The 27,070-nt window shown below is 43.0% G+C and overlaps 1 protein-coding gene across 5 annotated transcripts in view; it reads right to left on the bottom strand.

Moving 5' to 3' along the window:
• The window catches only part of BRAF (B-Raf proto-oncogene, serine/threonine kinase), a 145,614-nt gene that overhangs the window by 104,435 nt on the left and 14,109 nt on the right, over positions 1-27,070 (bottom strand). The window lies entirely within an intron of this gene.

A 27,070-nucleotide genomic window follows, 5' to 3' on the forward strand; every position in this document is an offset into this window, starting at 1 on the left:
TGGGGGGTTGGGGCACGGCCCCCTGTCACACTCAAGGCAGGGTCGATGGGGAGGTTGCGGCGCCACCCCCTGTCACGCACAGAGCAGGGCCAATCAGGGGGTTGGAGCGATGCCCCCGTCACACACAGAGCAGGGCCGATCAGGGGGTTGGGGCGCCACACCATGTCACACACAGAGCCACAGGGCAATCAGGGGGTTGGGGAGCTCCCCTCTATCAGGCACAGAGCAGGGCTGATCAGGGGGCTGGGGCGCCACACCCTGTCACACACAGAGCCGCAGGGCGATCAGGGGGTTAGGGAGCTCCCCCCTATAAGGCACAGAGCAGGGCTGATCAGGGGGATGGGGTGCCTTCCCCTGTCACGAACAGAGCAGGGCGAATAGGGAGGTTGTGTCCCCGCCCCCTGTCACACACAGAGCCGCAGGGCGATCAGGGGGTTTGGGCACTGCCCCCTGTCACGCTGATCCCAGTGCCGGGAAGTCTCTCGGCTCCGCTGATCCCAGTGCTGGGAGGCATATTACCCTTTTACTATATAGGTAGAGGCCTGGTGCACGGGTGGGGGCCGGCTGGTTTGCCCTGAAGGATGTCCTGGATCAGGGTGGGGACCTCACTGGGGTGCCTGGCCAGCCTGGGTGAGGGGATGATGGCTGTTTGCAGCTGGTCACACACCCTTCAGGGTGGGGGTCCCCACTGGGGTGCCTGGCCAGTCTGGGTGAGGGACTGAGGGCTGTTTTCAGGCTGGCGGGTGATAAAAGCTCCCAACCGCTCCTTTTTTTTTTTTTTCTGGGCCAGCTTTAGCTCTGAGGCTCCAGTTCTTAGGCCTCTGCTCCTGAAAGCAGGTATCTGGTTTGTTTCAGTTCTATAATCGAAACAATGTATAACTCCAGCTCTGAGATCCCGGCTCGCTGAAAGCAGGTTTCTGGGGTTTTGTTTAGCTTCTATATTTGTTACAATGTTTCTTAAACTGCAAGCTCAGAGGCCGGCAAGGCAGGCAGGGAACATTGGAGTCCTCCGTCACTGAAGCAAGCAAGCCTCATGTTAGTTTCAAGCTGCCTGGCTGCCGGCCGCCATCTTGGCTGGCAGTTAATTTGCATATCGCCCTGATTAGCCAATGGGAAGGGTAGCGGTCATACGCTAATTACCATGTTTCTCTTTTATTAGATAGGATATATAGACTAGAGACCTGGTGCACAAAATTCATGCACCAGAGGGTGGAGGGGTGTCCCTCAGCCTGGCCTGCACCCTCAGGGGATGTCCAATTGCTGTGGGGATCGGGCCTAAACTGGCAGTGATGGGACATCCCTCCTACAGTCTGGGACGCTGCATGCACCAGTGACTATACTTTTCATACAGGTGAAAAGCTTCTAGCTGTTGTATGGGCAGCTACATTTTTTTGCCCTGATTATAAAAAATAGTATATAACATGATCCTCCTGAGGCAGTAGTGCCATTTTCCTCATCTTATGGGTGGAAAAACTGAAGCAGAGAGAAATTAAGTAATTGGCTTTGTTACACAGTTATAAGTGTCAGAATCAGGGCTGACCACAAAATGTGCAAGCCAGAGTCCATGCATGTCATCGCTGCATCATCCTGTTTTTTCAGTGTTAGATTAGCCTTGCCAGGTTTTAATTTTTAAATCTAAGAGACTGTTCCCAATATATAGGGTAAGATCCCTAGGCCTGGCTGGCGATCAAGGCCGATATGTGGGGCGACAGGTGAGTAGGGTGATTGGGGGGCCCCCTCTGACACCAACCTTGGCTGGCAACCTGGCACCGCCCCCCACCGCCAGTCGCCTCCCTCTGTGGGGCAACCGGCATGTGGGGAAATCAGGGGGACCCCCACTGGAACCTGCCTTGGCTGGCAGCCTGGCGCCACCTGCAGGCCTGCCTCACCCCTGATCACCACCACCGGTTGCCTCCCTCTTGGGGGGCAGTGCACGTCATAGTGACCGGTCATTCCACTGGTTGTTCTGCAGTTTGGTTAATTTGCACATTAGGGTTTTATTATATAGGATTTTACAAGTTTTTCCTATACTAGTAATCCTATATAATAAAGCGGGAATATGCAAATTGACTGTCACTCCGCCACAAAGATGGCATCGCACACAGCAGAGTCGGGGGTTTCTGTAACACAAGGTGCCTACGCCCACAGCGGAGGCCAAGTTCCTGTCACGAGCCTTAACAAGCAATCAGCAGGGACCTGAGGCTGCAGCCCCCAACCCCCTGCCCCCATGGGGCTTGACAGAGAACCTCAAGGCGCACTCCCACCCTGGCCTGGGCTAGGGGACCTCAGGCCACACCCCCCGCCCTGGCACCGGGCCAGGGGACCTGAGGCTGCGCCTCCCTGCCCGGCGGGGCTTGACAAGGGTGGTACCAGCCGGGTTTGGATCTAGCCCAATGGGAGGTGGGGGCGGTCAGGTCTGGGTCTTGCACGATTTTGAGACGCACATGGGTGGGTGGGGGCTTGACTCTGGGTCCCATGGTGAGCCCCAGACTCTGACAGGAGGAAGATTTTCATAAACATTTTACTAATTTTCTTTCATCTGTGACACTTCTATCATAGAGAAAGGGCAAATAGCAATATTAAAATATTTCCTCTAATTAATCACCTTTTAATGTGCACTAATTTCATGCACCGGGTCACTAGTACAATATATTCTCAACTATAAAAAAATCAAATACATGAGTATTCAGAATAAACAAAAATCTCTTTTCAATTTTCCCACATTCCTGGCCCCCTGCTAAAAAGGTAAGTGCTGTTTATAGTGTTTTTTAAAAGATATTTTTATTGATATCAGAGAGAAAAGGAGAGTGAGAGAGAGGTAGAAACATCAATGATGAGAGATAACCACTGATCGGCTGCCTCCTGCATGCCCCACATTGGGGATCGAGCCCACAACCTGGGTATGTGCCCTGACTGGGAATCAAACTGTGACCTCCTGGTTCAGAGGTCGATGCTCAACCACTAAGCCATGCCGATCGGGCTTACTATTGATTTTTAGAGACAGTGAAGGGGGGGAGAGGGAGAGGGAGAGGGGGAGAGGGGGAGGGGGAGAGGGGGAGAGGGGGAGAGGGAGGGAGAGGGGGGGAGAGAGAGAGAGAGAGAGAGAGAGAGAGAGAGAGAGAGAGAGAGAGAGACATTGATCTGTTGCCTCCTGCATGTACCCCGACTGGGGCCAGGGATCGAACCTGCAACGGGGGGTACATGCTCTTGACTTAGAATCAAATCCATGACCCTTTGGTGCACTGGCCTATGCTCTAACCACTAAGCAAATTGATGTGTTTCATATTGATGTTTCCCTCTCTTTCACTTCCCACTCCCTTTCTCCCTTCTTCTGAAAATCAATGGAAAGAAATATTCTCAGGTGAGGATTAATGACAACAAAACAAACAGGAAAGTGGTATTAATGAAATCAATAAGCAGACTTTGAGTTAAACTTAGAAATTAATCTAAAATGGAATAAGAGGACCAAGATTTTTTTTCTGGTTAATTAAGAGCAGATTAAACCCTAAAGTTACTGGGATAATGGGGGGGAAAACCATAAACAAACAAAAACCAGCACCACAAATAAACTATTTTAAATGGTCCATAAAATCATCCACTACATTTACTAAATTTTAAGCAGATCTATTTTGGTCACATACATATAACTGAATGGAATAGGACTGTCTTTGGAGTTGGAACAAAATTGAATTAAAATATAGATGTCTATCATGTGAAACCCTACAGCAAGCATATCAAACTCGTGGTCCGCGAGCTGCATGAGGCCCACAACAAATATTTTTGCAGCCCAGCCAATATAACGTTTTAATAAAAATTCTGTAACTTAGTTTTTACAATATCCTATTATATATAACTAGAGGCCTGGTGCACAAAAATTTGTGCACTGGGGGGGTGGGGCGCGGGGTCCCTCAGCCCGGCCTGTGCCCTCTCGCAGTCTGGGACCCCTCAGGAGATAATGACCTGCTGGCTTAGGCCTGCTCCCGGGTGGCAGAGGGCAGGCCCAATCCCTAGGTGCAGCCCCTGGTCGGGCTCAGAGCAGGGCCGATTGGGGAGTTGGGGCGCCGCCCCCTTTCATGCACAGAGCAGGACGGATCGGGAGGTTGCAATGCCACCCTCAGTCACGCTCAGGGTAGGGCCAATTGGGGGGTTGGGGCACGGCCCCCTGTCACACTCAAGGCAGGGTCGATGGGGAGGTTGCGGCACCACCCCGTCACGCACAGAGCAGGGCCAATCACGGCGTTGGGGTGCTGCCTCCTGTCACTCACAGAGCAGGGCCCATCAGGAGGGTTGGGGCTCAGTACCCTGTCACGCACAGAGCCGCAGGGCGATCAGGGGGTTGGGGAGCTCCTTCCTATCAGGCACAGAGCAGGGCTGATCAGGGGGTTGGAGCGCCTTCCCCTGTCACGAACAGAGCAGGGTGGATAGGGAGGTTGTGTCCCCGCCCCCTGTCACACACAGAGCCGCAGGGCGATCAGGGGGTTTGGGCACTGCCCCCTGTCACGCTGATCCCAGTGCCGGGAGGCCTCTCGGCTCCGCTGATCCCGGTGCTGGGAGGCATATTACCCTTTTACTATATAGGTAGAGGCCTGGTGCACGGGTGGGGGCCGGCTGGTTTGCCCTGAAGGGTGTCCTGGATCAGGGTGGGGGTCCCCACTGGGGTGCCTGGCCAGCCTGGGTGAGGGGATGATGGCTGTTTGCAGCTGGTCACACACCCTTCAGGGTGGGGGTCCCCACTGGGGTGCCTGGCCAGTCTGGGTGAGGGGCTGAGGGCTGTTTTCAGGCTGGTGGGGGACTGAAGCTCCCAACCTGTCCTTTTTTTCTTTTTTCTTTTTGTATTCTGGGCCAGCTTTAGCTCTGGCTCCAGCTCTGAGGCCTCTGCTGCTGAAAGCAGGTATCTGGTTTGTTTGGGTTCTATAATCGAAACACTGTATCAACTCCAGCTCTGAGATCCCGGCTCGCTGAAAGCAGGTTTCTGGGGTTTTGTTTAGCTTCTATATTTGTTACAATGTTTCAAACTGCAAGCTCAGAGGCCGGCAAGGCAGGCGGGGAACGTTGGAGTCCTCCATCACTGAAGCAAGCAAGCCTCATGTTAGTTTCAAGCTGCCTGGCTGCCGGCCGCCATCTTGGCTGGCAGTTAATTTGCATATCGCCCTGATTAGCCAATTGGAAGGGTAGCGGTCGTACGCTAATTACCATGTTTCTCTTTTATTAGATAGGATTATTAATAACTACAACGTTCGCTAATGACTGATTACTATAATCATGTTGCATTCATTTCCCTTACGTGCCTTAAGCGCAGGTGCACCATTTCTCTCCACTAATACTAGCAGTGAATATTTTAGCAGAAGATTGCCATGTCATTAGTCTTGGACTGACTTGTTTGGTGTGTGCAACAGGAAATATTTCGCGTTCGGAAAACAAGAAAAATAGGTTTATTTGCATTATGCTTATTAATTTGTGCAGTTATTCAATGTCTGGTAAGTTAATGTTTAAGGAAAAATATTAATTTTATTAAAATGTTCTATTAACTTATGTTAACGGCTACTCATTTATTTCAGCCCTTTGTATTTAGTATGTGTCTATTGAAATAAACCTACATTTCTATGAAAATGAAGCTTTTGTTTTTTGCGGCCCACATAAACTTAAACCTTGTTTATTTTGCCCATGTTAGCCTTTGAGTTTGACATGCTTGCCCTACAGATTTCAACAGCACATATCTTTACTCGTCTTAACAATATATCATGTTTCCTGACTTTTGGTAAAACCCCTAGAATTTTCTTGCATTGTAACCTCCTATTCCAAGCTATTCTCAGTTTTCTAAAACTCTGGGCCCCACTCTACAGAACCACATCCCACAACACTAAAATCAAAGATTTGTGCGGAAACACTCTCACAAGTGACTAACTGGGGGATAATGGCCTGTTAGGACTGTAAGCTCCTTGAAGTTGATCACATTGATCACAGTTTTATTCCTAGCATCTAGGTACACTAAAATCAGGTAGTTTATGGGTGCTGGCTGCATGAACATATTAAAAACTCTATATTTTGGGAAAGCTCAGAGCAGACTGATTGAATCACATTCAAGAGAGTTCAACTGAGGTTAGAGAAGTAACAGGGTACAGATGAGATCAGAGAAACAGAAGCCACCCTCAGTCAAGATATTTTCATTCTTTCTCAACTAGGGTTCCATGAGAAAATGAAGTCCAATTGCTCTAAGGCAGCGGTTCTCAACCTTGGGGTTGCAACCTCTTTGGGGGTCGAATGACCCTTTCACAGGGGCCACCTAAGACCATCCTGCTTATCAGATATTTACATTATGATTCATAACAGTAGCAATATTACAGTTATGAAGTAGCAACGAAAATAATTTTATGGTTGGGTCACAACATGAGGAACTGTATTTAAAGGGCTAGAAGGTTGAGAACCACTGCTCTAAGGCATCCAGTATAAGTAATGAATTACCTTCTCTCCAATGTACCTAGAATGGTACTACTAAGACTCTCAAGAGAGAGAGTTAAACCATATGTTCACTAGTTTTAGGTACTTTTTAATAAATCCTGAAATAACGAATAATATTTTATGAAAAGCATTTCATGGTGTATGAATGTTTTAAAAATACAATGTTACCCATACACATATCACCTGGCTATTTCATTTGCTTTATTTTTCCCTTCCAAAATAACATACTGTCAATTTTCAAAGTCTTCCAATTTCTCTATCAATATAACATATCTCAGGCATCCAATTCTATTTTCCCTGTACCAGGTACTCTAATAACAAGTGATAGGGATACTATCGCATAATTATTGTAACAATCTTATATATACTGCTTATTTTATACCAGGCACTGTTTACACACTGTATATATTAAACTTTTTCAACTCCTTCCAACAACCTAATGAGGTGGGAACTATTATTATCCTTATTTTACAGATGAGGAAACAGAAGTTAAACAAAATCAAACTTGGCCCAGGTCAGAGATCTAATCAGTGGCAGAACTACTCATAGATGCTGCATAGTTTATGTGTCTCTGAGAAGTGGAAGAAATATTTCATCATCAGGAATTCTAACCAGACGCTTTATACACTCTGTAACATAAGGTAGGTGAGAACGTTGAGACAGTAGTTAGAACTTAAGTAAAAGTAGATCACTGTATATTAAATTCCTTCAGTCAACAAATATTTAATGAGTGGCGTTATGTGCCAGGGTTCTAGACAATGAAGATATAGTGCAATTAAACCAGTTCCTGAATTCATGGGGCATATATTCTAGTTGTGGAAAGAAAACCACTTTTTAAAAACAGTGCATAATATGTCAGACAGTGATAAAAAGTTATAAAGAAAAATAGAGCTGGAAAACAGGAGGGAGGGAGGTTATTGGCCAACATCATACTGAATGGGCAAAAACTAAAACCATTTCCCCTAAAAACAGGAACAAGACAGATATCCACTTTCACCACTCCTGTTTGACATAGTACTGGAAGTGCTAGCCATAGCAATCAGACAAGAATAAAAGGCATCAAAATTGGAAAAGAAGTAAAATTGTCATTATTCACAGATGACATGATATTGTACATAGAAAACCCCAAATCCACCAAAAAACTACTAGACTTAACAAATGAATTTGGCAATATAGCAGGATACAAAATTAACATCCAGAAATCTATGGTTTTTTAATACACCAATAATGAACTAACAGAAAGAGAAATTTAAAAAATCAATCCCATTTACCATTACAACAACAAAAAAAAGATATCTAGGAATAAACTTAACTAAGGAGGTAAAAGATCTGTATTTGGAAAACTATAGGATGTTGAAAAAAGAGATAAGGAAGACATAAACAAATGGAAGAATATACTGTGCTCATGGACTGGTAAAATCAACATCATTAACATGTTTATACTACCCAATGCAATCCCCATTAAGATACCAATGGAATATTTCACAGACCTAGAACAAACCCTCCAAAAATTCACCTGGAATAAAAAAAGACCCCGAATAGCTGCAGCAATCCTGAGAAAGAAGAACAAAGTTGGAGGGATCACAATATCAGATATCAAGCTATATTACAAAGCCACTATTCTCAGAACTGCCTGGTACTGGCACAAAAACAGACATATACCAGTAGACTAATGGAATCGAACAGAGAACCCAGAAATCGACCCAAGCCATTATGCTCAATTAATATTTGACAAAGGAGGCAAGAGCATACAATGGAGTCAAGATAGTGTTTTCAATAAATGGTGTTGGGAAAATTGGACAGATACATGCAAAAAAAGGAAACTAGACCACCAACTTACACCATACACAAAAATAAACTCAAAATGGGTAAAGGACATAAACGTAAGATGGGAAACCATAAAAATCTTTGAAAAATCCATAGGCAGCAAAATATCAGACATATGTCATAGCAATATCTTTACCAATACAACTTAGGGCAATGGAAACTAAGGAGAAAATAAACAGATGGGACTACATCAAAATAAAAAGCTTCAGCACAGCAAAAGAAACCATCAACAAAACAACAAGAAAACCGACTGAATGGGAGAACATATTTGCCAATGCTATCTCAGATAAGGATTTAATCTCCAAAATTTACAGAGAACTCATACAACATAACAAAAGGAAGATAATCCAATAAAATAAAAAAATGGGCAAAGGACCTAAATAGGCACTTTTCAAAAGAAGACATACAAAAGGCCAAGAGACATATGAAAACATGCTCAAAGTCACTAATCACCGGAAAGTTGCAAATCAAAACGACAATGAGGTACCATCTCACATCTGTCAGAATGGCTATCATCAACAGATCAACAAATGACAAGTGCTGGCGAAGATGCGGAGAAAAAGGAACCCTCTTGCACTGCTGGTGGGAATGCAGACTGGTGCAGCCACTGTGGAAAGCAGTATGGAGCATCCTCAAAAAAAATTAAAAATCAACTAAAGAAAAGTTGAAAAAACTAGGAAGATAAGCATATAAAGACACTAACAGGTAGACAAAGGCCTATCCAAATAACTACTAGAGCCTAAGAATTTATATTTTATTTTATTTCTTCTTTTTATTAAATTTATGGGGGTGACACTGGTTAACAAAATTATACAATTCCACAACACATCATCTGTACACTGTATTGTGTGTTCACCACCCCAAGTCAAGTCTCCTTCCATCACTGTTTATCCCTGCTATACCCTCCTCCACCATGCCCCTCCATCACCACACTGTTGTCTGTGCTATTAGTTTTTTCTTTGTTGCTCAATCAATCCCTTCATCCTCCCATTCAGCACCCTCTCCCTTCTCAAAAGCTGTCAGCCTGCTCTGTATCTATGAGTCTGTCTCTATTTTCCTTGTTAGTTCATTTTGTTCACTAGATTCCACATGAGTGAAATCATATGGTACTTGTCTTTCTCCAACTGGCTTATTTCACTTAGCATAAAGCTCTCCAGTTCCATCCATGCTACCATAAGAGGTAAGATTTCCTTCTTTTTTACAGCCAAGTAGTATTCCATTGCATAAATGTATCACAGCTTTTTTTATCCATTCATCTAGTGATGAACACCTGGGCTGTTTTCAAATCTTGGTTATTGTAAATAATGCTGCAAAGAACATAGGGGTCCATATATTCTTTCAAATTTATATAAAATATCAGAAGTGAAATCACTGGTCCATAAGGCAGTTTCATTCCCAATTTTCTGAAGTAACTCCATACTGCTCTCTACAGTGGGTGCACCAATCTACATTCCCACCAACAGTGCACAAGAGTTCCCCTTTCTTCACATCCTCACCAACATTTGTTATTTGTTGATTTATTGATGATAGCCATTCTGACAATTGTCAAGAGATATCCCACTGTGGTCTTAGTCTGCATTTCTTTGATGACCAGTGATGCTGAGCATCCTTCCATATGTCTATTGGCCATCTGTATGTCACCTTGGTGAAGTGTCTATTCAGGTTCCTTGTCCATTCTTTTTTTTTCTTTTTTTTTTTTAATTAAATCTTTATTGTTCAGATTATTACATTAGTTACTCTTTTTTCCCACCATAACTCCCCTCCACCCAGTTCCCACCCCACCCTCCGCCCTCACTCCCCACCCACTGTCCTCATCCATAGGTGCACGATTATTGTCCAATCTCTTCTTCACCCCCACACCCATTTCCCCCCCCCCAAGAATAGTCAGTCCATTCCCTTTCTATGTCCCTGATTCTATTTCAATCACCAGTTCATACTGTTCATCAGATTATTTATTCACTTGATTTTTAGATTCACTTGTTGATAGATGTGTATTTGTTGTTCATAATTTGTATCTTTACCTTTTTCTTCTTCTTCCTCTTCTTAAAGGATACCTTTCAGCATTTCATATAATACTGGTTTGGTGGTGATGAACTCCTTTAACTTTTCCTTATCTGTGAAGCTCTTTAACCGGCCTTCACTTCTGAATGATAGCTTTGCTGGATAAAGTAATCTTGGTTGTAGGTTCTTGGTATTCATCACTTTGAATATTTCCTGCCACTCACTCCCTTCTGGCCTGCAAAGTTTCTGTTGAGAAATCAGCTGACAGTCGTATGGGTACTCCCTTGTAGGTAACTGAGTTTCTTTCTCTTGCTGCTTTTAAGATTCTCTCTTTGTCTTTTGCTCTTGGCATTTTAATTATGATGTGTCTTGGTGTGGTCCTCTTTGGATTCCTTTTGTTTGGGGTTCTCTGCGCTTCCTGGACTTGTAAGTCTATTTCTATCACCAGGTAGGGGAAGTTTTCTGTCATTATTTCTTCAAATAGGTTTTCAATATCTTGCCCTCTCTCTTCTTCTGGCACCCCTGTAATTCGGATGTTGGTGTGCTTGAAGCTGTCCCAGAGGCTCCTTACCCTATCTTCGTATTTTCGGATTCTTTTTTCATTTTGCTTTTCCAGTTGGGTGTTTTTTGCTTCTTCATATTTCAAATCTTTGAATTGATTCTTGCGATCCTCTGGTCTGCTGTTGGGAGTCTGTATAATATTCTTTATTTCAGTCAGTGTATCCTTAATTTCTAGTTGGTTCTTTATCACAACATCGAGGGTTTCACCAGTCTTCTTGAGGATCTCACTACATTTATTGGCGGTCTCACCAGTCTTTTCGAGGGCCTTATTAAATTTATCGGCAGCTTCTAGACAGTTCTTTAAAGACCTTAAAAGTGTGGTTTTGAACTCTATATCCAGCAGTTTGCTTTCCTCCAATTCTGTCGTTTGTGTCCTGTTTCTTTGTCTTGGCATTTTTTATGCGTCGCTGTGTCGATAGAGTGCCTTTCTGTGCTAGTGTCCCAATTACCTAAGGTAGACACTCTTGGTGCACCCCCTTGTGGGCTTTTGCACAGTCTTGTTGTAATTAAGCCTTGATTGTTGTAGTTATCACTGTGAGGAATTGACCTCCAGGCCAATTGGCTGTGAGAATCAGCTGTGTCTGCAGTGGGAGAACTTCTATGCTGGAGACACCCCTCTGGGGCTATACTTGCTTTGATGGGGCTTTGGTGCTCACTGAGTCTGCCCCCTGAGTGTGTCTTTTATGGTTCCATGGAGCTGCAAACTGGATGGTCCCACTCTGACCTCTGGGCGTCCTGGCTCCTGGATCTCTAGGGAGGTGCTAATCTAGCCTTTGCCTGAAGCTATCCAGCAATAGTCTCCCTGCAGGGCTTGGGCGGGGTGGGTGCCAGGGGATCAACAGGGCGGGGTTAGCAATTATGGCTGCTCTCAGTCTTCTCCTCAGAGGCTCTGCTTCTCAGTGTCCCAGTAATTGCTGCAAGCCCCACGGAGAGAAAGCTGCCCTAGGGTTCTGAGCGATGCCAGACAGTCCTGCTTCTCCCGTATGAGTCTGGGTCCCTAGAAACTCGCCCGGAACTGGAGCTCAGAGCCTGAGACTCCCTCCCAATTGAAAACGACAACTACGCCCTCAGCCCGCTCTGCATGCACTCCGTACCTTAGTATTTTACTTCAGCACTGCGCCTCTTCTGAGTCTCGGTATGCTTTTCTCTTTCCTACTAGTTGTAGAACTTCCACTCAGCCAGCCTTCCTGTGGTTCTGGATGATGTCCGTTCCGTCTTTTAGTTGTATTTTTGAAGTGGTTGTTCGAGGCAGCAAATTCCGGTGTTTACCTATGCCGCCATCTTGGTTTTCTCATCCATTCTTAATTGGACTGTTCTTTGGTGTTGAATTTTATAAATTCTTTATACATTTTGGGTATTAACCCCTTATCAGATGCCCCAGCAAACATGTTCTCCCATTCAGTGGATTGCCCTTTCATCCTGCTGATGTTTCCTCTAGCTGTGCAAAAACCTTCCAGTTGGCAATCCTACCTGTTTATTCTTTTTCCCCATTTCCCTTGCCCAAAGAAAATTTTCAGAAAAAATATTACTATGAGAAATGTCCAAGATTTTCCTGCCTCTGTTTTCTTCTAGGAGTTTTTTTTATTTCAAGTCTAAAATGTATGTATTTAATCCATTCTAAGTTTATTATAATGTATAGTGCAAGAAGGCAATCTAGTCTCCTCTCTCTGCATGTATCTATCCAAATTTCCATTTGTTGAATAGACCATCTTTACCCTACTGCAGTGATGGCGAACCTATGACACCCGAACTCATTTTTTTGGTTGATTTCTCTTTGTTAAATGGCATTTAAATATATAAAATAAATATCAAAAATATAAATCTTGCCGAAACCGGTTTGGCTCAGTGAATAGAGCGTCGGCCTGCGAACTGAGGGGTCCCAGGTTCGATTCCGGTCAAGGGCATGTACCTGGGTTGCGGGCACATCCCCAGTGGGAGATGTGCAGGAGGCGGCTGATCGATGTTTCTCTCCCATAGATGTTTCTAACTCTCTATCTCTCTCCCTTCCTCTCTGTAAAAAATCAATAAAATATATTTAAATATATATTATATATATATATATATATATATATATATATATATATATATATATATAAATCTTTGTTTTACTATAGTTGCAAATATTAAAAAATTTCTATGAGACACGGCACCAGAGTTAAGTTAGGGTTTTTCAAAATGCTGACACGCCAAGCTCAAAAGGTTCGCCATCACTGCCCTACTGTATGTTCCTGCCTCCCTTGTCAAACATTAATTGACTATGGGCTCTCTGTTTTGTTCCATTTATTATATGTCCATTTTTATGCCAATCCAATGCTATTTCAATCACCCTGGCCTTATAGCATAGTTTGACATCAGGTAGTATGATTCCTTCACATCTGTTTTCTCAAGATTGCTGTGGCTATTTGGGGTCTCCTGGGGCTCCATATAAACTTTTGGACTACTTGTTCTAGTTCTGTGAAATATGCCACTGTTGAGAGAAATTGCACTGAATCTATAGATTGCTTTGAGCAGCATGGACATCCTAATGAAGTTAATTCTTTCCATTCTTGAACATGGTATACAATTCTACCTATTTGTATATTTTTGCCGGGAGCCGGTCCATCCTTGCTATTTCAAGGGACCTGGCATATATGGCATACTGTTCTTAATATGTTTGCTCACCTTCTTGGCACTATGTGTTTTAACCAAGGTCACCTCTCTGAGAAAAGTTGTTTCCCCAGGTAGGGATTTTCCCCTGAAGTTAGGGAGGGAATAAAACCCCTTAACTAAGTGCCAGGAGGGTAATTAATCACTTTAACTACAAACAATCATGCTTAAGCTACATAATCTTTACTCCCTGGAATGGAGATAAGAAACGCCCTAACCTTTGGAATAGAGATTGATAGGATTGGAATCAACTGGTATAAATACAGATGTAACAAGACAACAGGACACAGAACCTACACAGAACCTAGAGACAGAAGAACTTTGCTGGAGAGAACATGGCAAAAGATCCTGGATAGAAACTGGAGACAGAACCTAGAGACAGAACCTAGCGAGAGAACATGGCAAAAGATCCTGGACAGAAACTGGCCACAGAACCTAGCAAGAGAACATGGCAAAAGATCCTGGACAGAAACTGGCTACAGAACCTAGAGACAGAACCTAGCAAGAGAACCTGGCTGAAGAACCTAGAGAGAGAACCTGGCTACAGAACCTGGATAGAACATGGCAAGAGAACCTGACTAGAACCTGGTGACTGAACCTGGCTAGAGAACCTGGACAGAACCTGGCTGGAGAACCTAGCGAGGGAACATGGCTACAGAACCTGGCTGGAGAACCTACAGAACCTGGCAATAGAACCAGGCAAGAGAACCCAACCATGCTGATCAACTGAACGCTGTCTCCATGACATTCCTTCTTCGCCGACTCCGTCCACACCTTGAGGAACCCCTGGACCTGCTGGGGTTGGACCCCAGCATATTTTCAATTTCTTTAGTGTCTTATAATTTTCTGAGTACAGGTCTTTCACATCCTTGGTCAAATTCATCCCTTTTATTCTCCTTGAAGCAATTGTGAAAGGAATTATTCTCTTAGTTTCCCTTTCTGATAGTTCACTACTTGTGCATTCAAATGCAACTGATTTCTAGATATTTACCCTGTATCCCACTACTTTACTGAATTAATCTGTAAGTTCCAGCAGTTTTTTGGTGGAATCCCTAGAGTTCTCTACATACAGTATCATGTCATCTGCAAAAAAATGATTGTTGCACTTCTTCCCTTTCAATCAAAATGTCTTTTACCCCTTCCTCCTATCTGATTGCTGTGGCCAGGACCCCCAGCACTATGCTGAACAAGAATGGCAAAAGCAAAAATTCCTGTCTTGTCCCTGATCTGAAGAGAAACACTTGTAGTTTTTGCCCATTGAGTATGATGTTGGGTGTGGGTTTGTCATATGTCTTTTATTAGGTTGAGGTATGTTGCCTCTATGCCCACTTTGCTAAGAGTTTTTATCATAAATGGGTGCTGGATTTTATCAAATGCTTTTTCTGCATCTATTGATATGATCATGTGGTTTTTATCCTTCATTTTGTTTATGTGGTGTATCATACTTATTGATTTGTGAATATTGTAACAACCTTGCATTCCCAGAATAAATTCCACCATGGTGTATGACCTCTTTAATGTATTGCTAATATTTTGTTGAGGATTTTAGCATCTATGTTCATCAGGGACATTAGCCTATAATTGTCTTTCTTTGTAGTGCCTCTGATTGAAGTTTAGATAATGCTGGCCTTGTAAAATGAGCTTGGGAATCTTCCCTCCTCTTGAATTTTTTGGAATAGTTTGAGATGTTAGTTCTTCTTTGAATTTTGGTAAAATTCACCGGTGAGGCCATCCCATCCAGAACTTTTGTTTACTGGTAGTTTTTTTTTTTTTTTTTTATTGCTCCTTCAATTTCACTAGTGTAATTTATCTATTCAGATTCTCTGAGTATTCCTGATTCAGTTCTGGAAGATTATGTTTCCGGAAATTTATCCATTTTGTCCATCCAGATTGACCAATTTGTTGGCATATAGTTGTTCAGAATATTTTCTCACAATCCTTCATATTTTTTTGGTGTCAGTTGTTACTTCTGCTCTTTCATTTCTGATTTTATTTGGGTCCTTTTTTTTTTTTTTTTTTGATGAGGCTGGTTAAAGGTTTGTCAATCTTGTTTATCGTTTCAAATAACCAGCTCTTGGTTTCATTGATCTTTTGTATTGTTTTTTAAAACTCTATTTGGTTTATTTTTGCTATGATCTTTATTGTTTCCTTCCTTCAACTCACTTTGGACTTTGTTTCTCATTCTTTTTCAAGAATTGTTTTTGCTGTATAGATTTTGTTGTATAGATTTTGAGTTGTGTTCTCATTTTCGTTTGTTTCAAGGTATCTTTTGATTCTTCCTTGATCTCATTGTTAACCTAAGCCTGACCATTGTTATGCGTTTACTGTGACTTTTATTGCTGTAGATAGATTCTTAGAGGGCAGCTGCTGGATCAAAGGACAGATGGACACATACACACAGCTTTTAACATTTTAAATCAATATTAATATATACTCTCCCAAAAGGCTGTAAAAATTATCAATCCCATCAGCACCTCAATCCTATCATGTCCATACATGTGCTGATAGAACGCCAATTTCCCTATACTCCAGATAGTACTGAAAATAGTTTTGAATTCAAGGGCCCTCCAAAAGGGCCTAAAGAACTCAGAGGCATCCTTTACTCTTTCTTCATATCACTTTTCAAAATTTGTAATTACACATTTGTATGTACAGCTTCTGTCAAGGTCTACAAGTATTATCTTTGGACTACAGGTTCCATAGTGATTGTGACTGTATCTATTCACATATACAAATATTGTCCACAATGTCTACACACAGTGCCCCGCACATAGACATCACATTAATATTGGTTGAATTAACATACTATAATACAAAGAAACTATTTTGGTTAAAAGGGAATAAATGGACAATGTGGGTTTGTAGGCAAATTTGGAAGGCTTCATATTTGACCAGAATCCTAAAGGATGTTTAGAATTTTATTAAGTATGTGGGGCTAAGAGTATTCTAGTCATAGTAAATCATCATCCGTGGCATCAAGGAACAAGTTATGTTCACAATCACTACTGCAATAGTTTAGTTTGGCTATAGTGTAGGTAAATAAGAGATTATGAGGAGGTAAAGATAATATAGATAGCCTGAAAAATCTTGAGTGGAGCTTATCTTTTATTTTAGAGACAAGGGCCAAATTGAAAATTCATGATTTCAATTCCTTACACCACCATTTACTTGATGGGCTTGGATAAATTTCAAGTCCTATTCTGCTCATACTTCACAGGATTATAATAGTTTTAATTAGATAATCACTTCATGTGTTATCTTGTTTACTGTCATTCCTCTAGACCAGGGGTTCTCAACCTGTGGGTCGCGACCCCTTTGGGGGTCAAATGACCCTTTCACAGGGGTCACCTAAGACCATCGGAAAACACATGTATAATTACATATTGTTTTTGTGATTAATCACTATGCTTTAATTATGTTCAATTTGTAATAATGAAAATACATCCTGCATATCAGATATTTACATTACGATTCTTAACAGTAGCAAAATTACAGTTATGAAGTAGCAACGAAAATAATTTTATGGTTAGGGGTCACCACAACATGAGGAACTATATTAAAGGGTTGCGGCATTAGGAAGGTTGAGAACCACTGCTCTAGACTATACTATTACCTTTGTCCCTAAACTACTACTTACAAAGGTCTCCTAACTGGTTTTCCCACTTCTTTTGCCCTACTCCCATTCCTCTCTCATCCATTCTCTACAGTTAAGAGTAAAATTCCCAAAACACAAATCGGATCACATCACTCTCACTGTTTAAACCCTTTATTGCTCCCCAATAATTCCAAAACAAACAAACCCTAAACTTCTTAGCACAGAATACATTTTGAGCTTGCCTACCTCCTGCCTCATCTGGCACTATTCTCTCCATCTCTTAGTACATTTAAGCACAATGGCCTTCCAGCAAAGCCTTTACACATTATTCCTTCTTCCTGGAAAAAGCTTGGCCTGGCACTTTTTGCAAACTAGCACAGCTTCTTCAGACAGAGAGATCTTTAAATCTCACTTCCTCAGAGAGGCCTCCCCTGATCACCCTCCTCCCAATCTATCTACACTAATAAAAGAGAAAAATGGTAATTGGCGTACGACGATACCCTTTTCATTGGCTAATCAGGGCTATACGCAAATTAACTGCCAACTATGATTGGCAGTTAACTGCCAACAAGATGGCGGCTAATTTGCATATGTAGGCACTATGCAGGGAGGCGAAAGTGAAAGCAAGAAGAAGCCCCCTGCCACTGACAGTGATCGGAAACCCAGGGGGGAGCTAAGAGCTGGGGGGGCAGGGCAAAGGCGGCCCTGGGGCCGCCTTTGCCCTGCCCCCCAGCCATGATCGGAGAAGCAGGCGCCTTTGCCGCCTTGGCCAGTGATAGCAGGAAGTAGGGGTGGAGCCAGCGATGGGAGCTGGGCACGGTCGAAGCTGGCAGTCCCGGGAGCTAGGGGTCCCTTGCCTGGGCCTAAAGCGGAGCCCACGATCGCGGGGCCGCTGCAGCTGCAGGTCCCCGCTGCCCGGGCCAGACGCCTCAGCCAGAGGTGTTAGGCCTGGGCAGGGGCGGAGCCTGCAACCGCGGGGAGCTGGGGGTCCCCTGCCCAGGCCTGACACCTCTGCCAGAAGCCTCAGGCCTGGTCAAGGGGCCGATCCAGTGATTGGTGATCAGAGGGTGAAGAGGGTCAACTCCTCTGGCCAAGGCATCAGGCCTGGGTGGGGGGCTGAGCCGGGGATTGGGGGGATATGATGGTCCCCTTGCCCAGGCCTGAAGCCTGGGTCAGCGGCGTCAGGCTTGGGCGGGGGGTGGAGCAAGCGATCAGAGGGAGATGGGGGTCCCCTGCCCAGGCATGATTCCTGGGCCAGAGGCCTCAGGCCTGGGCGGGGGCCAGAGCCAGTGATCGGGGGGAGATGGGGGTCCCCTGTCCAAGCCTGACACCTCTGGCGGAGGCATCAGGCCTGGGCAAGGGGCCGATCCTGCAATTGGAGGGTGATGGGGGTCAACGCCTGAGGGCTCCCAGTATGTGAGAGGGGGCAGGCTGGGCTGAGGGACACTCCCCCCCACACACACACCCAGTGCACGAATTTCGTGCACCGGGCCCCTAGTATTAGATAATCACTAAACTGCATCCTATATTTTTTCTTTGGGCACATAATCACAACTCAGAATGTGTGTGTGTGTGTGTGTGTGTGTACACATACATATTTTGATAATGTATTTACTGTACACTCCTGATTGCACAAACCACATTTAAGCCAGCACATACAGTAATTTTTAAAATTTGTAGTTCTTGTGTTATACATGGCTTTTGATCTGATTAGACATTTATTTTATGATGTGAGAGTCCCATTAAAAGCATGCTATAATTATAGACAAAAAGTAATGAGAGTCTGAATTACTATTGATAGATTTAATGCCTTCACAATGACCCTGTAAGGTAGCAAGGAGGAAGCTAAGTTCTGAGAATATAAATGGTCATTCTAAAAAAGAGGAAATCCTAAGTAATGGTAAAACCTTAAACATTTAATTTTAACTTAAAACTGTAAAAATGAACATTTCATTCTCCAATCTTTGATATAGGGCCAGTGATCTTCCTTTAAATATGACTCACACCTAATTTGGCATCAAATATTTTTTAAATGGGCAATACCAGTTAACCTGATCAGCTGGTTAAGTGGAAGTCAGTAAGAGAACTTACTTTAGTTTCACCTTTGAGTACTATGGATGCAATGACAAAAACTGAACAGGTTACAATGCGATGACCAAACCCATGGTTTACAAAATAGGTTCCACACACCTATGAGGACACAGAGGAGACTCTTTATTGGGATTGTAGGCAGATTACATTATTTAGTAATGTATTAATCTAGACGTTACAAAAAAAACAGATTTTTCATGTTAAACATTTACAGAGGCACCATCACCTAGGGTTCATATCAGTAATTTACGTATGGTCAAAAGGTATATTGAAGACTGAACATTCCACACTTGAGAGCACTTGGTGGGGTTCTCACTCTTCTTGCATGTTCATCTTATTGTGACATACTACAGCTTACAAATACTAAGTAAATGTATGGATTATATTATCTAGTTAACTAAAGTAAACTTTTCAAAATAGACAAGTGGCTTAAAAAGAATTCCTACAAACAAACTTCAAACCTCATATTGAAGATAACACTCCTGCTGATAGAAAAAGAATGTCAAAACTGAAACTTTGCCTACTCCTAACAGTGATGGCGAACCTTGTGAGCTCAGCGTGTCAGCATTTTGAAAAACCCTAACTTAACTCGGGTGCCGTGTCACATATAGAAATTTTTTGATATTTGCAACCATAGAAAAACAAAGACTTACATTTTTGATATTTATTTTATATATTTAAATGCCATTTAACAAAGAAAAATCAACCAAAAAAATGAGTTCGCGTGTCACTTCTGACACGCGTGTCATAGGTTCGTCATCACTGTCCTAGTACAAGCTATTTGTCAGCCACAATATAGGATAAAAAGAATGATATAATCCAGTGATTCTCAACCACAGGTGATTTTGCCCCCAGGAGACATCTGGCAGCATCTGGAGACATTTTTTTTAAAATATATATTTTATTGATTTTTTACAGAGAAAGGAAGGGAGAGGGATAGAGAGCTAGAAACACTGATGAGAGAGAAACATCGATCAGCTGCCTCCTGCACACCTCCTACTGGGGATGTGTCTGCAACCAAGGTACATGCCCTTGACTGGAATCGAACTTGAGACCCTTCAGTCCGCAGGCCGATGATCTATCCACTGAGCCAAACCAGTTAGGGCTGGAGACATTTTTTGATTGTCACAATTGAAGGGAGGGAACTATTGGCACCTAGTAAGTAGAGGCCAGGGATGTTGGCAAACATCCTGCAATGCACAGGACGGCCCCCCAAAACCAAGAATTATCCAGGACAAAATGTCACAGTACCTAGGTTGAGAAATACTGACCTAATCATTCCTATCAAGAAACTGGCTACTTTTTAAAAATTATCCAGATTATTCAAAATATGGATCTGCATCCACTATTGTTAATGATGAACCTTGCCCTTAGGGGTGTATGGACTGAGATATTAGCTAGAGACTAAGCCATCACAATTCTTGTTTCATTTTGTACAGTAGTACACATATAATTTGTAAATAAAACATACAGTAATAATAGCCATGAGTTCAAACTTTTCCTGATAGAGTACAAAATGTTTTCAGTCTGGAGACTACAGATTCAAACAACAAAAGTTAACAAAGAGATATCAGTACACTCATACATGTGGAGTTTATAAAAATTTATAATCCTAGATAAAAGAAAAAAACCTCATAAAAAAATTTTATTCTCTAGGACAGGGGTGTGCAAACTTTTTGACTCGAGGGCCACAATGGGTTCTTAAACTGGACCAGAGGGCCGGAACAAAAGCATGGATGGAGTGTTTGTGTGAACTAATATAAATTCAAAGTAAACATCATTACATAAAAGGGTACGGTCTTTTTTTTTTTTTTTTTTTTTTAGTTTTATTCATTTCAAAAGGGGTGTATCCGGCCCGCGGGCCGTAGTTTGTCCACGGCTGCTCTAGGACAAGCACTGCTCAAGATATTAAACAGATTTAAGATAATAATCCAGATTTAAAACCATTAGCAGAAAAACAACTTGAAGGTGCCAAAGGTATAAAGAGAACACCACCAGCTGTCAATTGTGGTAAACAACCTCACGAAAACAGGAGCTGCACATTATATAACAGGACATGGAGAGGCTCTGATCACATGGTGGTCAAGAGTATGGCTTCCAGAGTCACAATGTCTGGGTTCAAAGCCCAGATCTTTCACTTAAGCAGGGTGCCAATTGCATAACTTTTCTAAACCTATTTACAAAAGGGGGATTACAATACCTAACTCCTAGGGCTCTTGTGAAGATTTATGGTACAGCATAGTAATTAAGAGTACAGGCTTTAAAATCAGAATTCCAGCTCTGTCACTTATTAAGCTCTGTAACCTTGGGCAAGTTACTTAACCCCCAACTGTCAGCTTCTTCATCTTTAAAACAGAGTTAGCTTGACATATTCCTATTATTTGAATACAAACTACATAGAGTTGATCTGAGAATCAAATGGGATTCTCAGTGTCTGGCATGAAGTACGTAATTAATAAACTAACATACTCAAAAAGTCAGCTAAAACAGTTCATTATCTTGAATAATTATAAAATTAAGTGGCACATTATTTCTGTAAAACATTTTTGTGGGTCAATAAATGATTTCTATGTTCAAAAGCAACTATTTTTTAAACATGTAATGATAGATATGCTTTTATTCAGCCAAATTTACCAAATCCCACTATGTGAATGTCTCTTCTCTCAAAGATCTGAGCTCACAGTAAGGTAGAAGTACATAATCATAACTACTGCAATGTGGTCAGTTCAAATAATCAATATGTGCATAAAATGTTGTAAGAGCACCAAGTAGGTATGATCAAGGTGGGGAAGAGGGGGGAGGACAGGAAAAGCAGTTAAAGAAAGTTTCTTGGAAAGATAACCAGAACTGAGTTCTAAAGGATGAGTACAGTGTCCTCAAAGGGATATATAAATGATATTTGGGGTGAGGCAATTCTTTGCTGTGCAGTAATTTAGGTGCATTGTGTTCCTTGGTCTGTGGGCATTAAATGTCTAATAGCATCTCCTAATCTTTTTGACAATCAAAATATTTCCAGAAGCCTCCCAATGGGGCAGGCTCCTCATTCAGAAAAAACTGAGGGAGAGGGGAAGAAGCAAGCACTCAACCAATGCATTCCTAGGAAATGCAAGATTTTGGTATTACAATAGCATTTTCTTAAATGCTTCACAGCATGTTAATACACATTGTACATAAGCAATGTTTCATAGTCAAGGAAGTTTAGGAAATTCTAATTTAAACAAAAGTAAGTTGTTTTTTTACTATAGTTCCTCTCATTCTTTAATATACCACGCCCAATTATGAAATCCCAAGATGGGGTATTACGTACAGGTATCTCTTGCTCACCAAATAGATTCAGATACTTTTTAGATAAATCTCTTGATATGCAAAATGGAAAATCAAATTAATATTGAGATAACACAGTACCCTCATTATCTGAACTCAGAAACTGAACAGTGAGGAACTTTTATAATTTCCCCAATTGTCAACTATGGAACCTATCTATGAAAGAATACTTTGAGTGGTTAGTACCCCATTGTATATGTTTTGTGAAATATTGTGCCACAGCATTTAGTATGCAGCAAGAATTGCTGATGTATACAGGTAGAGATGTAGGAAAGAACAGGATCACCGAAGACACAAATATGACATATTATGGAGTTGTTATCTGGTTTAGACATTTGCTTTTAGAGTAGAGCCAGACCTCTCTATCTCCATCCTTTCCCCACCCATCTCTGGAACAAAATATTATGGGATGAAACCACATAAAATAAAAGCAGTTACTTTGCTGAAGGGAAGAACTGGTAATTTTCTGATTCATGATAGGAACCAGTTCCTTTCTAAGAATGACAACTGAACATAAGATACAAAAGGTTAAAAGGGAATCAAAATAAAGTCTAAATGAGATACTTAAAAAAAAAATACTGGACTAAAAAACCAAAACAAGTCTTTTGCCCATTTTTTAATTGACTGTTGTCTTTTTTTTTTTTTTTTGACAATTTAAGTAAAAAGAGGTCAGTGTCCCTGACTAAATAGTCAGGTATTGCATGTTTTAAAAATTCTGGCAGCACAGGTTGAAAATTGCTGCTCTCGGGCAATGGTCAGTTCTCAAAGTATGATTCCTGGACCAGCAGCACCAGCATACCCTAGAACAGCGGTTCTCAACCTGTGGGTCGCGACTCCTTTGGGGTCGAACGACCCTTTCACAGGGGTCGCCTAAGACCATCGGAAAACACATATATAATTACATATTGTTTTTGTGATTAATCACTATGCTTTAATTATGTTCAATTTGTAACAATGAAAATACATCCTGCATATCAGATATTTACATTACGATTCATAACAGTAGCAAAATTACAGTTATGAAGTAGCAACGAAAATAATTTTATGGTTAGGGGTCACCACAACATGAGGAATTGTATTAAAGGGTCGCGGCATTAGGAGGGTTGAGAACCACTGCCCTAGAACATTGTTAGAAATACAAACTGTCAAGCTCCACCCCATTCCTACTGAATCGAAATTGAGGGGTGGGTCCTAGCAGTCTGTTTTAATAAGCCCTCCTCCAAGTGATTCTGACGCACACTCAAATTTGACCACCAATACTCTAAGGCAGTGGTTCTCAACCTTCTTAATGCCGCGACCTTTTAATACAGTTCTTCATGTTGTGATGATCCCCAATTTCATTGTTACAAATTGAACATAATTAAAGCATAGTGATTAATCACAAAAACAATATATAATTATATATGTTTTCCGGTGGTCTTAGGCAACCCCTGTGAAAGGGTCGTTTGACCCCCCAAAGGGGTCGTGACCCACAGGTTGAGAACCGTGCTCTAAGGTACTGTCTAGAAGTGGTACTGCTGATTGTAGAACATCCTATTGTTTTCCAAAGTGGTTTTTCCAATTTACACTACTATCAGCAGTGGAAGAGCTCCCATTGTTTCATATTCTTAATAATGCTTGATACTGTCAGATGTTTCATTTCTGCCAGTTTAGACTATACAAAATGGTCTTTTGTGCTTTTAATTTCTGTTCCCATAATTGTTAATGAGGTTAACCATGTTTTCATATGTTTATTGGTAATTTAAATTTCTTTTTTTTTTAAATCTAATAACTGTTCAGGGCTTTTGCCCTTTTCCTTCTATTTGGTGTTCTGTCTTTGTTAGGGATTCATAATTCTCTATGTATATTTTTCATTCCAATCATCCGTTCATTTTGTGTTGTGGTAGGTAACCTCTAAAATGGCCCTCAATGGTCTTCACCTCTTGGTATCTAATTCCTTGTACAACCTCTTCCCTTAAATGTAGGCTGGACTGATTGTGTTCTTAAGAAGCAAGTTAGAACAGAATATGGCAGAAGTGATGGTATGTCACTTCTAAGATTCAGTTATAAAAAGACTGTGGCTTCCATCTTAAGAAGTCTCTCTCATCCCCTTCTGGATCTTTTACTATGGGAAAAGCCAGCAGCCATGCTGTGAGGTGGCTGTGTGAGTAAATAGGCAGTGGATCTTCTGAGACCTGCCACATCCAGATGAGAGAGCACAGAAGTAGGTTCCTCTCAGTCCAGCCATAAGATAACTGCAGACCTGGCAGACACCTTGACTGTAGCCTCATGAGAGACCCTAAGCTAGAACCACGCAGCTAAGCTGCTTGCAGATTCCTGACCCACAGAAACTGAGATTGATGTTTACTGTTTTCAGCTGTTCAGTTTTGGAATAATTTATTACACAGCAATAGGTAACTAATACATGTGTATTGCAAATATCTTCTTTTCTGTGCCTTGTCTTTTTTATCCTCTTAAGGTCTTAATAAACAGAAGATTGAATTAATAATTAATATTTTTAATGTAGTCAAATTTAACGATTTTTGTATGGTTAATGTTTTCAGTCTTAAGAAATCCTTGCCTGCCCGGACGGCATGGCTCAGTGGACCTATGACCTAGGAGGTCATAGTTCAATTCCTGGTCAGGGCACATGCCTGGGTTGCAGGCTTGATCCCTAGTGTGCAGAAGGCAGCCGATCAATGATTCTCTCTTATCATGCATCTTTCTCTCTTCCTCCCCCTTCCTCTCTGAAATGAATAAAAAAATATTTTTTAAAAGAAACCTTTGCCTGACTTGAGCTCATTAAAGCCCCTTTAAAAAAAAAAAAAGCTGTTTTCCAGTTTAATCTTCAATATACTAAGAATTGATTATTATGCAAACGAAGAGGTGAGGTCCAACATCATTTCTTTAATATGGTAAGCAACTGCTCCAAGCGTTTCCTTTCCGACTACCTTGCCCCATATAAGCATATAAAATTCATTAGCAACCTCTACCTATTTAGTATTAACTGTCAGTTTGTTATTCATCTTCCCTTTTCTTTTTTTGTTAATCTTCAATCAGTATATTTACCATTGATTTTTAGAGTGGAAGGGGGTGGAGGGGGAGAGGGGAAGAGGGAGAGAGGAAGGGCAGGACAGAAGGAGGGAGGAAGGGAGGGAGGGAGGAACAGAGGAAGGAAGGCTATAATCCAACTCACATCTTAAAGACCTATCTACACTACTAAAAGAGAAAAATGGTAATTGGCGTACGATGATACCCTTTTCATTGGCTAATCAGGGCTATATGCAAATTAACTGCCAACTAAGATTGGCAGTTAACTGCCAACAAGATGGCGGTTAGTTTGCATATGTAGGCACAATGCAGGGAGGCGAAAGGGAAAGCAGGAAGAAGCCCCCTGCCACTGACAGTGATTGGAAACCCAGGGGGGAGCTAAGAGCTGGGGGGCAGGGCAAAGGCGGCCCTGGGGCCGCCTTTGCCCTGCCCCCCAGCCATGATCGGAGAAGCAGGCGCCTTTGCCGCCCTGGCCAGTGATAGCAGGAAGTAGGGGTGGAGCCAGCGATGGGAGCTGGGCACGGTCGAAGCTGGCAGTCCCGGGAGCTAGGGGTCCCTTGCCTGGGCCTAAAGCGGAGCCCACGATCGCAGGGCCGCTGCAGCTGCGGGTCCCCGCTGCCCGAGCCGGACGCCTCAGCCAGAGGCGTTAGGCCTGGGCAGGGGCGGAGCCTGCAACCGCGGGGAGCTGGGGTTCCCTGCCCAGGCCTGACACCTCTGCCCGAGGCCTCAGGCCTGGTCAAAGGGCCGATCTGGTGATTGGTGATTGGAGGGTGATGAGGGTCAACTCCTCTGGCTGAGGCATCAGGCCTGGGTGGGGGGCTGAGCCGGGGATTGGGGGGATATGATGGTCCCCTTGCCCAGGCCTGAAGCCTGGGTCAGAGGCGTCAGGCTTGGGCGGGGGGTGGAGCAAGCGATCAGAGGGAGATGGGGGTCCCCTGCCCAGGCATGATTCCTGGGCCAGAGGCCTCAGGCCTGGGCGGGGGCCAGAGCCAGTGATCGGGGGGAGATGGGGGTCCCCTGTCCGAGCCTGACACCTCTGGTGGAGGCGTCAGGCCTGGGCAAGGGGCCGATCAGGCGATCAGAGGGTGATGGGGGTCTACGCCTCTGGCTGAGGCATCAGGCCTGGGCAAGGGGCAGAGCCAGCAATCGGAGGGGTCTGGGGGTCCCCTGCCCAGGCCTGACACCTCTGTCAGAGGCGTCAGGCCTCGGCAAGTGGCCGATCCTGCGATTGGAGGGTGATGGGGGTCAACGCCTGAGCGCTCCCAGTATGTGAGAGGGGGCAGGCTGGGCTGAGGGACACTCCCCCTCCCACACACCCAGTGCACGAATTTCGTGCACCGGGCCCCTAGTCCTATATAATAAATAGGCAATATGCAAATTGACCGTCATGCCCTCACACGAAGATGGTCACCCCCATGTGGTCAAAGATGGCCACCACTAGATGGCTAGCAGGGGAGGACAGTTGTGGGTGACCAGGCCTGCAGGGGAGGGCAGTTAGGGGCAACCGGGCTGGCAGGGGAGGGCAGTTGGGGGTGA

The sequence above is a fragment of the Myotis daubentonii genome, chromosome 10 (genome assembly GCF_963259705.1).
Source record: "Myotis daubentonii chromosome 10, mMyoDau2.1, whole genome shotgun sequence".
NCBI lineage: Eukaryota > Metazoa > Chordata > Mammalia > Chiroptera > Vespertilionidae > Myotis > Myotis daubentonii.